Consider the following 11,309-nt stretch of genomic DNA (forward strand, 5'->3'; position numbering starts at 1 on the left):
ATACATCATGTTGACTTCCTGTTTTTTTCATTTCTGCAAACGCTAGTGAACTAGCAGTCGTAGTGTCAAAATTTCCTGGCGAGGTTAAACGTTGCAGTTTCTGTTGGTAGCGCCGAGCGCCGATTACGTCAGCATTTACCCTCACACGTCTCCGTCCACCACAAAGACAAGTCTTATTTTAGACTTTTGTTCATTAGATTCTGCAACTGTTTTTGAAGAATGCGGATGTGCAAAAATAGCACACCAGCTGCGTTAAGAATTTGTTTTTTAACGCTGCTGGCGTGCTATTTCTTCTCATCGGATTTCTTGTTATTCCATTCACACCACCACCACCCATTTTTTGGGCTTCTTTGTGCCATCTATACTTGCTTCATACAGTCAAAGAGAAAGACTGGACGCGATAAAGCTCGGAAAGTAGTAAGACTCCTTCACACAGTGATAGTAAAATTATGTTCTACTTCACTTCCAAAAGAACCTTTTCAAATATTTCCCGAAAAATGCGAAAAACATTAAAATAAAAATATCAGCATTCGATATTGCAATTTTGATATCGGTATACTGACACATCGATGAAAAAATATCGCCTGTATATACATCGATATTTTTGAAGAACCCCCCCCCCCCCACGAACAATGGACTTTCCCGTTGGCGAGGAGGCTTGCGTAACTCAGAAATACAGATAGCCGTACCGTAGGTGCAACCACAGCGGAAGGATATCTGTTGAGAGGCCAGACAAACGTGTGGTTCCTGAAGAGGGGCAGCAGCCTTTTCAGTAGTTGCAGGGGCAGCAGTCTGGATGATTGACTGATCTGGCCTTGTAACATCAACCAAAATGGCCGTGCTGCACTGGTACTGCGAACGTCTGAAAGCAAGAGGAAACTACAGCCGTAATTTTTCCCGAGGGCATGCAGCTCTACTGTGCGGTTAGATGATTTTGGCATCCTCTTGGGTAAAATATTCCGGAGATAAAATAGTCCCCCATTCGGATCTCCGGGCAAGGATTACTCAGAAAGACGTCGTTATCAGGAGAAATAAAACTGGCGTTCTACGGATCGGAGCGTGGAATGTCAGATCCCTGAATCGGGCAGGTAGATTAGAAAATTTAAAAGGGAAATGGATAGGTTAAAGTTAGATATAGTGGGAATTGGTGAAGTTCGGTGGCAGGAGGAACAAGACTACTGGTCAAATGACATTCTCGTGACCACCGCTGCCAGCAGTCATTTGCAATGTCTAGATTCCTGTCAAGTGTTTCGCAGTATCGCAGAAGGATCATCCAGCTTCTCGTAGCCCTATTAACGACCTTGTTCAGTCTCAGTGAGGTGCTGATAATGGCGTCTTTGTCGCTTAAAGTCATTCTTGACTAAAAACGTACCACGTCAAAGGTAACTAATGCTTACGACTGTTAAAGCCTGTATTTAAAGCAAACCTGATTTGTATCCTCATAGTGGTGCTACTTGCGCCACTCGTATGCGACTGGCGCGAAATTCGAATAGGCATCGTTATTCAGATCTATAAACACGACCAACCACTTTCGTTTATACTGCACAGCTCCATTTGGCTGCGGATTTTTAGCTTGTGTGTATATTACTAGCATTCTAAGTTATTTTTGTTCGCATCTTTTTCGTAATTTCTCAGATTTAGTGAAGGCTTTCGTAATTTTCTTTGGAATGTGTGGCTAATTCTACTACACTGATTTGTACTAAAATATATTTTACGCGGTCGCTATTAATAACGTGTGAACACATTTGTTTAACTGCTTTGTAATATTAACATTTCCAAGGAAGAATGCTCTAGTCACAAAGAGTACGAAGCATACTCGTCTACGATTGCATCCATACTCTGCAAACCAACGACGTAAATAATTATATTTTTCAGTTTTTTACTACAAAAACGTATTTATGTTTAATTTAAGTAAATGCTTGTGTCATTAAAAATTAAATAAAAGTGTGATAAAAACAGAGTGGATTTATGTATTTTATCGTGTGTGTTTTGGTATTTAAACGTTCTGTTTCAGTAGCACACATCTGACATTTGAATACTTCTGTCCGCTTCAGTGTTTCCTATACGTTTCTATAATAGCGCGTCCCTGGCAAAAACTGTGACTGTATAGTGCGTGTTTGAGTGAGTGTTTATGTGTATAAGCGTTGACGAGCTCAGCATGTCCATTGTGGCCCCCCCCCGGCCCCCCCCCCCCCCCCCCCCCATGGAGAAGTCTCGAACATGACACGTGATTAAGTAGTTATTACCGCTCATAACTGACTACGAGAACTGATGCAGTGGATTAGAAGAAAATAAGGGAAAAAATTAATTTTACTGAAGAAAAAGATGGAAACGTATAACTTTTAAAGAAATCATCGTCGCCTTTGACTGTTAAAACAATTTGTTCATAAAATCCACATAGCCGTATGAGCTGTTATCCATTTTCAAATTGATTACATGGAAAATGGGCGTTCAGAACGAGTCAAAGTAACGAGAAAACATGTGTGAGTTCTATGATCCTTGGACCGACTATTTAACGGTGTTGGTATAATATGTTTCTAGAAATTTTCCCACCAGACAGAATATGCCATAACGACTCGGGTGTGCCTCCAGGACGGCATTATTTCTTGTTCCCATATTTCGGCCTACAAACGTGCAGCCAACCTCAAGGTGAGTCGATGATTGACTTCAAATCACAATGTGTCAGCGTGTCAAGCGATTTTCATTCCGACTCATCTTGCTGCTGGTTCTGCCGTAATCAGCTGATATATCGGAAGAAGAGAAATAGTGCTGTTTCGGAGGCACGTCAGAAAGAGTATGAAATGTTGACACGATCTCCATAAATAATATTAAATCACTACACATTTGACTGTTAAATGGACAAGTCTAATGTCACTCACGTAAAAGACACGAACAATGTTAAATTCTCAGCCTACCAACGCTAAGAATAAGGGCGTACATACCCGGGAGCAGGACGCTGGGGGCGCGAGGGCGGTTAGGGTGGAAGAAGTGAAACGTCCCCTTAGAAAAATTAATGAATTACCGCGCTGATAAACCTCTTACGTTATTTGATTTTCAAACAGCTGAGCAGAACTGTGCCCATACTGCCAGATAAATAAAAGATTCTAACTACTGAAGGCACTAAATACTGATAGGCATAGTTAGCAACTGAAAGATTTCAATAGAGAACAAACAATGTATTTACCTTAATAATGTTCAAAAGTCATCATATATACATCAGTTCATGATATACAGTCTTACAAATTTACTCTCTCTAGTGGACACCCGTCCAGAGCATCCGCTCTCGAAACTCCGCCATCTCACTCCCCACATCCACCACTGCTGGCGGCTCACCTCCAACTGCACAACGCTACCCGCTGTTCACATCCAACTGCCCAACACTACAATAGCGAATATTCCAAGAATGCCAACCAGCCACAGAGTGCACACAGCACAGCCAGTGATTTTCATACAGAGCGCTACGTGTCGTTACCAACATAAAAACCTAAACAGCCTACTTACAGAAAGAGGAGGGGGGAGTGGATGCGCTGCCGCTTAAGAAAACGAGAACGTATAGAGTAGTCAGGTTTTTTTCTTTCAAGAAAAATTTAAAAGTGGATATGGCGCAGAGTTAGAACTGAAAATCTACTTTGGGTACTTGCAAATCACCACTCGTCTTTCAAAACGTTGAAAATACTCCATACCCCCATGTCTAACCGACGCCCCCCTAAAAGCTGTCGTATGGGCACCCTCGGCAAAGAGTACTGCGCAACAAGGACTGCGCGTAGTCAGAAGAGAATATATGTTCTGGGTTTGCTGCAGACACAGTACTGCTGTGGTACCGTTAACATGTCCATCACAATGTGCGATTGAAATGAAGCGGCAGCATTGGAAACCTGCTTAGAAGTTATAGTATACGTGACAGTACTATTTTTTTGGGGCAATCTGTCTAAATTACACACAGCTTCATCGTGGAATTCTGGCGGTATGTAGACTACATGCAGCGATCAGCAATACTAAAATGGTGCCAAGAATGAGACCAAGGCCAGTGATGCTGATCGTGAAGAAGAGCCATCGACATTGGCCACCAAGGGCATTATGCAAAGAATCAAGGAACTAATTCCCGGCTATCACATATTTTCCAAAGAATGAGGTTCTCGAAAGGATGCGTGACAGGGGAGCGGATTTCTATCGTCGAGGAATTGAATAGTATTATACGTGTAGTACAACGTTCAGTAAAAGTTAAAAGTTAATTGGCACCTCATAATAATGCGTAACCTTTTTTAAATCCTCCAAGTAAGAGTCAGATTTTTAAAATTTTTAAAATTTCTTATTTTTTTGCACTTGGTTCTACTGAACCACAAAATTTTTCCCGTATTCCTCTTAGAAATGTCCAAACGGTCGAAGCTGTGATAGTGGATTTTGCAAAAACTGTTTGTAACGGTCAAATGCGACGACCATGCCTTTCATAACGTTCTATGAGGCAGGGTTAGTTCCAGTAGCGAAAAATTAATTCCTCGGTTCGATGGACCCATCAAGGCACACGGTATTATTAAATATGGAAGGCAAACACGCCCTCGGGCGGGCAGTTCCAAGCCTGAAGAGGTGACTTTTGGTGCTGAGTAAACACCAGTTAGAAGTCAGCCCGTCAGACCTGACGAGGCGGCAGAATTAAGTCAGCGTCAACTCCGGCGGCTCATCACGCCAACTTGTCCCGAATGTAACAGGAATTTGCTTTTAAGGGCGGAGAACTACGCCGCGGCAGTCGCCCTTTCGTTACGCCCCCCGTCAATTCTTGGTTCGCGCGTGGAATGGGAACTCCTGTCGAGTTGGAGGCTTTCGCGGTGCGCCGATAGTTCGCTAACTTCGTGCCTCTCCTTGAGAGCATCCTCGGATCGCGCATCTGCGCATCTCGCGATTCGCATATACTTCCCCAAAAGGTGGAAGGAGTGAAGAAGTGATCGAATGTCTGTAAATAATACGAGCAACAAATGTTTGCACAGTGCCAGAAATACTGAGTTTTTCAAGCTCACTTTACAGGTGTTTCTGGATATTCTCCTATATTTCCTGCTGTGTGGACAAGTCTTGAATCGCTGTAAAAAGTTGGTTGTAGTATTAACTTCTCAAAAAATTATTGACGCTTCTGTAGCCACTTCTTGACGTATTGCCTTTGGTTTTCGTCTCGGGATCTTCGGCTGACACTTGTTTCGTCATTTTTCTAACGTTTCGCCAGCTCGAGTGGCTGTTATGTTCTCAGAGATCCACGCTCTGTCTGTGGCGCACAGGAGTCGAACACGTGGCTGGAGGTTCTATGTATTTTCCGTGCTGTAGTCCGAGGGACGAATTTTCCCGGTCATTGTCGCTATACTTTCTCCACTGTCACCGGTAACAAGGAAGTTTCGGATCCGTTTAGAAAAGCGTTCTTCAACTATACTCAAGTTCATGGATTTCGAAGTGTCTCTCCAATAACTCGGAAAGTTCTTAGCCGATTTGTTTCTAATTTTTTTCACGATAGTCAGATAAACATTCGCATGGACACAGGTTACGTACCATTTTTTGAACGACACTGTATGTATTCCCTGTTAAATCCATCCGTTAGAAAGAAAATTCTGTACTGTGCTATGAAAATGTGTGGTTTGATTTCTTTGACACAAGCGGTATTAACTAGGATAACATGAATTTAAACTATTAGACCAATAATATTTCTCTTATAAACAATGTTTCTCCGAAAAAGTAACAGTAAATCTCAGTCAAAATTGTTTGCTTTTCTTTCTCAGTCAGTTTTAACAGAAAACTTCTATATTAGGAAGGACATATTTATTGCATCTCGGCTTCTGATTTGAATACTTCTACGCAATCTCAATAGTCCTAAACTTTCTAGTGCTACACATTCACAGAGCAAAACAATGCGAAACAAAGCTATCGGTGTCATTATCCTCACAGATTATACAGAGCTATCTCATACAATCATACCACGTGTACCAGTGATCCCTGTGGTACTACCCACTCAGTTTAAGTTTTACAGGAACATTACAGAAGGCTCAGGTTCTTTGGGTTTTTTTATGTTGCCCTTTCACGAACTGGTAGTTCAGAAAACCAATTTACACTTCTATCACACAGTATCCAAAAAATGAAAAAGTGGTATATTCTGGAGTTTTGCAACTGTTTTGTGCACAAAAACTTACAAAATTACAACAAATAAAGCAAAAAACGAAAACAAATAGGTCTTTTTCATTCGTATGCTATAACATCTATTCTAATTTCGAGATTCATACCTTCGAGGTGAATTAAGTAGCAACGAGGAGCTGAAACTGGCGTCCTGACACAGTTCCTAGGGATATTACAGATTAGGACTTGTATCCAATTGGGTCTATATTTACGACTTTTAATATTAATTGATCTGTTCTTCGTAGAACAATGCACAACCCATCGCCTAATATATCTTTCCTTAACGAATTTTTCACTCTGCAGCGGAGTGTACGCTGATATGAAGCTTTCTGGCAGATTAAAACTGTGTGCCGGACCGGGACTCCACTTCCCCGCAAAACGCAAAGGTCTCGAGTTCGAGTCTTGCTCCAGCACCCAGTTTTAATCTGCCAGGAAGTTTCGTATCTTTCCTTACTATCGAATACATGTTTATGACACTGTCCATTCCGTTCACCTGCTGTTCCAAGTCATTTGCTTTCTCTGACAGAACCAATGTCAAAGGCCACCTGAAAGATTTTCTTCTTGCCCATAAATTTTAATTCCCTTTCGGAACTCCTGCCAGCTTTTGTTCGCAGCTTGCTCTATGTACCGACTGAATAACGTCGTAGATAGTTTACAATCCAGTCTCATTCTCTTCTCGACTGGTGCTCCCCTTACATGTTTTTCGACTCTTGTAACTTCATCGGATATCTGTGCATGTCATAGATCCCAGCTATTTTTTCGGTTTATTCCAATCAATATTGTAAAAAGTTTTTTTCTAAATCGACAAATACTAAGATATCAGGTGTGTCTTTCTGCAGTCTGTGTTATAAAATAGTTGTAAGATAGCACTGCCTCGCCTATTCCCTATACCCAAACTGATCTCGCAAGTCGCGCTTGCTCCCTTCCTACGTTTACAGAATGTTCCTCAAACACTGGAAGCGCTGTTATTGGATCAGTAATTTAAAATTATATTGATTCGTTTATTTATACATAATCACCCTCATTTTCTCATTTCCTTGAAATACTGGAAGAAATTCCTGTTGGGCAGAGGGTGTCGAAAGAAGGTTGATAGTGACGTTGTTTTTGTTCTTGATGTTGATGAAGATGACGACCCTGATGATGATGATCAGTATGATGACACCGACGACCAGTCCAAGTTGTCCATATCAATGACTTTTACTATATTATCACACTTTATCAACAGGTACTTTAAATAACGAACGAAACGAACACGTTACCGCAGTGCGCTGTGTTCTAAGCAGACTGCTACATGAGAAGGTACGAGGGCAGTTCAATAAGTAATGCAACACATTTTTTTCTGAAACAGGGGTTGTTTTATTCAGCATTGAAATACACCAGGTTATTCCCCAATCTTTTAGCTACACAACACTATTTTTCAACGTAATCTCCATTCAATGCTACGGCCTTACGCCACCTTGAAATGAGGGCCTGTATGCCTGCACGGTACCATTCCACTGGTCGATGTCGGAGCCAACGTCGTACTGCATCAATAACTTCTTCATCATCCGCGTAGTGCGTCCCACGGATTGCGTCCTTCATTGGGCCAAACATATGGAAATCCGACGGTGCGAGATCGGGGCTGTAGGGTGCATGAGGAAGAACAGTCCACTGAAGTTTTGTGAGCTCCTCTCGGGTGCAAAGACTTGTGTGAGGTCTTGCGTTGTCATGAAGAGGGAGAAGTTCGTTCTGATTCTTGTGCCTACGAACACGCTGAAGTCGTTTCTTCAATTTCTGAAGAGTAGCACAATACACTTCAGAGTTGATCGTTTGACCATGGGGAAGGACATCGAACAGAATAACCCCTTCAGCGTCCCAGAAGACTGTAACCATGACTTTACCGGCTGAGGGTATGGCTTTAAACTTTTTCTTGGTAGGGGAGTGGGTGTGGCGCCACTCCATTGATTGCCGTTTTGTTTCAGGTTCGAAGTGATGAACCCATGTTTCATCGCCTGTAACAATCTTTGACAAGAAACTGTCGCCCTCAGCCACATGACGAGCAAGCAATTCCGCACAGATGGTTCTCCTTTGCTCTTTATGGTGTTCGGTTACACAACGAGGGACCCAGCGGGAACAAACCTTTGAATATCCCAACTGGTGAACAATTGTGACAGCACTACCAACAGAGATGTCAAGTTGAGCACTGAGTTGTTTGATGGTGATCCGTCGATCATCTCGAACGAGTGTGTTCGCACGCTCCGCCATTGCAGGAGTCACAGACAGCTGTGCACGGCCGGCCCGCACGCGGGAGATCAGACAGTCTTGCTTGACCTTGCGGCGATGATGACACACGCTTTGCCCAACGACTCACCGTGCTTTTGTCCACTGCCAGATCACCGTAGACATTCTGCAAGCGCCTATGAATATCTGAGATGCCCTGGTTTTCCGCCAAAAGAAACTCGATCACTGCCCGTTGTTTGCAACGCACATCCGTTACAGACGCCATTTTAACAGCTCCGTACAGCGCTGCCACCTGTCGGAAGTCAATGAAACTATACGAGACGAAGCAGGAATGTTTGAAAATATTCCACAAGAAATTTCCGGTTTTTTCTATCAAAATTGGCCGAGAAAAAAAATGTGTGGCATTACTTATTGAACTGCCCTCGTAACACTTTCTTTGGCTACTGCCTTTATTCCGCATTGGGCGTAGGGTCAAGTAAGGAGTTGGCATGGTTAATTCTAAGGGGTGGCCGGATGCCCTTCCTGCCGCCACTCCATACCCCCTGGGACGAATTTAGTGTACCCCAGCTGTCTACGTCTAGAGTAAATCGTGAAATAGTGTGAATGTGTGTCAGATGTCTGCGAGTCGTGTAACTGAGGCGGGACGTGGGGACCACAGCCAGGCTAGCCGGCACACCGGCCGTCGTCGTTAATCCGCCGGGCGGATTCGATCCAGGGTCAGCGCGCCTACCCCAGTCCAGGAAGCAGCGCGTTAGCGCTCTCGGCTATCCTGATGGGTACACGAGAATGTAACACTATTATATATTAAATGTAGCAAGGAGCTTAAGGTATTATAGGAGGATGTTTTTGCTAAGGATTTTGCCACGTTAGTAAGACTCTGTTACTCAGTAACGACGTTACACATGAAATACAATGTACGGAAAGTGAAAGCAAAACTAGCCTTAAATGTACGGTTCGTTTGAAAACCGCAGTGATTTACTGAGCATGGCTCTGCTAACGGCGGTATATGCTCACTTACCTGCGAACCGTAAAAATTAGTTGTTACTAACAAACTATGATTCATAGCTACGATCTGTGCAACGCGAGGGAAACATGGGGATTTCTGAATACGATTACAGCATCAGTACTAACAAATGACAAGCACTAAAAATCTTCATAGCCTTTATGTGGCAATATTACAAGTCAGATGAGACTCTACTGGAGTATCTCTACACTTTGTGGAAGTCACCAAGAAACTGCAGTTACTTTTAGCCTGTCCACCAGACACTGAAATATGGAGAACTACTCTTTCATTGGTGCAAGTCACAGATACAGATACGTACTGAAGGCGTTTGTGTATCACGGGTTTAAAGCCCAGTTGGCTCGTTAAGGCATAAATTTACTGGATTCCATTTAAGTAATGTGCATGCAGTGGGTGCTCTGTTATGTATAGAAATTGCGTGACATCTCCTAAGAAATATCATTCCACCTGCTTCCGGGCTCGGATCGAGGACTGGAATACATTCGAAAACAATTCGTACTGCCACCCAACGGTGGACCAACAAATTTTCAGCTAGTCATCACTGTATAAACACTTGCTAGTTCAAATACCGTATTCAGGAAACTATAACTTGATGCATTTTTGTCAGTTACAGCATTCACAAAACACGAGTCAGCATACGCAAATAACGCTTCCGAAGTTGATCAATGTATATATATTGTAAAATAATAATTTTTGTGTAATGAAACCTCTGAATCGTTTATAGCAGCACTTCACGAGTAACTCACCTGTGGAAATCTTTTTATTTCTGGCAGCACTTACACCCAACGTTTTCAATTATTTTTGGATATATGCGTGCTACAAGTTTTATCTCAAGTACTCCCTGTTTTACAGTACCAGAGAAATTATTCCCCGATGTTCTGAATGATATGATGTGTGACAATAAAGTAATGTGACCAATGTGAAAAAAAAATGTTGCTTACCGTATTCAAAAATGGTTCAGATGGCTCTGAGCACTATGGGACTTAACATCTGAGGTCATCAGCCCTAGAACTTAGAACTACTTAAACCTAACTAACCTAAGGACAACATACACACCCATGCCCGAGGCAGGATTCGAACCTGCGACCGTAGCGGTCGCGCGATTCCAGACTGTAGCGCCCAGAACCGCTCGGCCACTCCGGCCGGCCTTACCGTATTAGTCGAGTGTTGTCTCCTTGAAAGTAGTTTACTTCTGATTGCACACACTTTTTCCAACGCTTCTGCCATTGATTTTAACATTTCTGAAACTCATCTTGTGTAATATCCTCCACGACCTCCACGACCTATGTCACAGCTTTTTGGACATCTTGTGTTGTTTGAAAATGGTGTCCCTTGACCGCCTTTTTGACTCTTGAAAGTAGAAAAAAGTCTCATGGAGTGATATCTGGTGAATAAGGTGGCTGTGGTAGTACTGAAATTTGTTTTGCGGTTAAAAACTGCTGTACTGGCAGAGCAGTTTGGGATGGCCCATTATCGTGATGCAGAATCCAATTATCAGCAATGTTGGCACGGACACAAAGAACTCTTTAGCTAAGTCTTTCTAAAATTTCTTTCTTCTGCAATCATTTTCATGGATAACCTTCGATCAGATCGTAAGAGTTCACGCACTCTGGCCAAGTTGACATCTGTCCGTAATGTTGATGGTCGTTCACTGCGGTCTTCATCTCCAACATTCGTTCTGCTTTCACTAAACATTTTATGCCAACGAAAAACCTGGTCTCTTGGCATAACCTCCTTTCCAAACACCTTCTGAAGCTTACCGTAAGTTGTGGTCACGCATTCACCCAATTTAACGCAAAAAGAAATGACATACCGTTGCGCAATATTACGCAGTTCCATTTCCGTGACGAGAGACACAACACATGTTAACTTATTACAGCACAACACACGACTAAGCAGTTGCATCGATGTGCCACTTGGG

Source organism: Schistocerca nitens, chromosome 2, assembly GCF_023898315.1.
Source record: "Schistocerca nitens isolate TAMUIC-IGC-003100 chromosome 2, iqSchNite1.1, whole genome shotgun sequence".
Lineage (NCBI taxonomy): Eukaryota > Metazoa > Arthropoda > Insecta > Orthoptera > Acrididae > Schistocerca > Schistocerca nitens.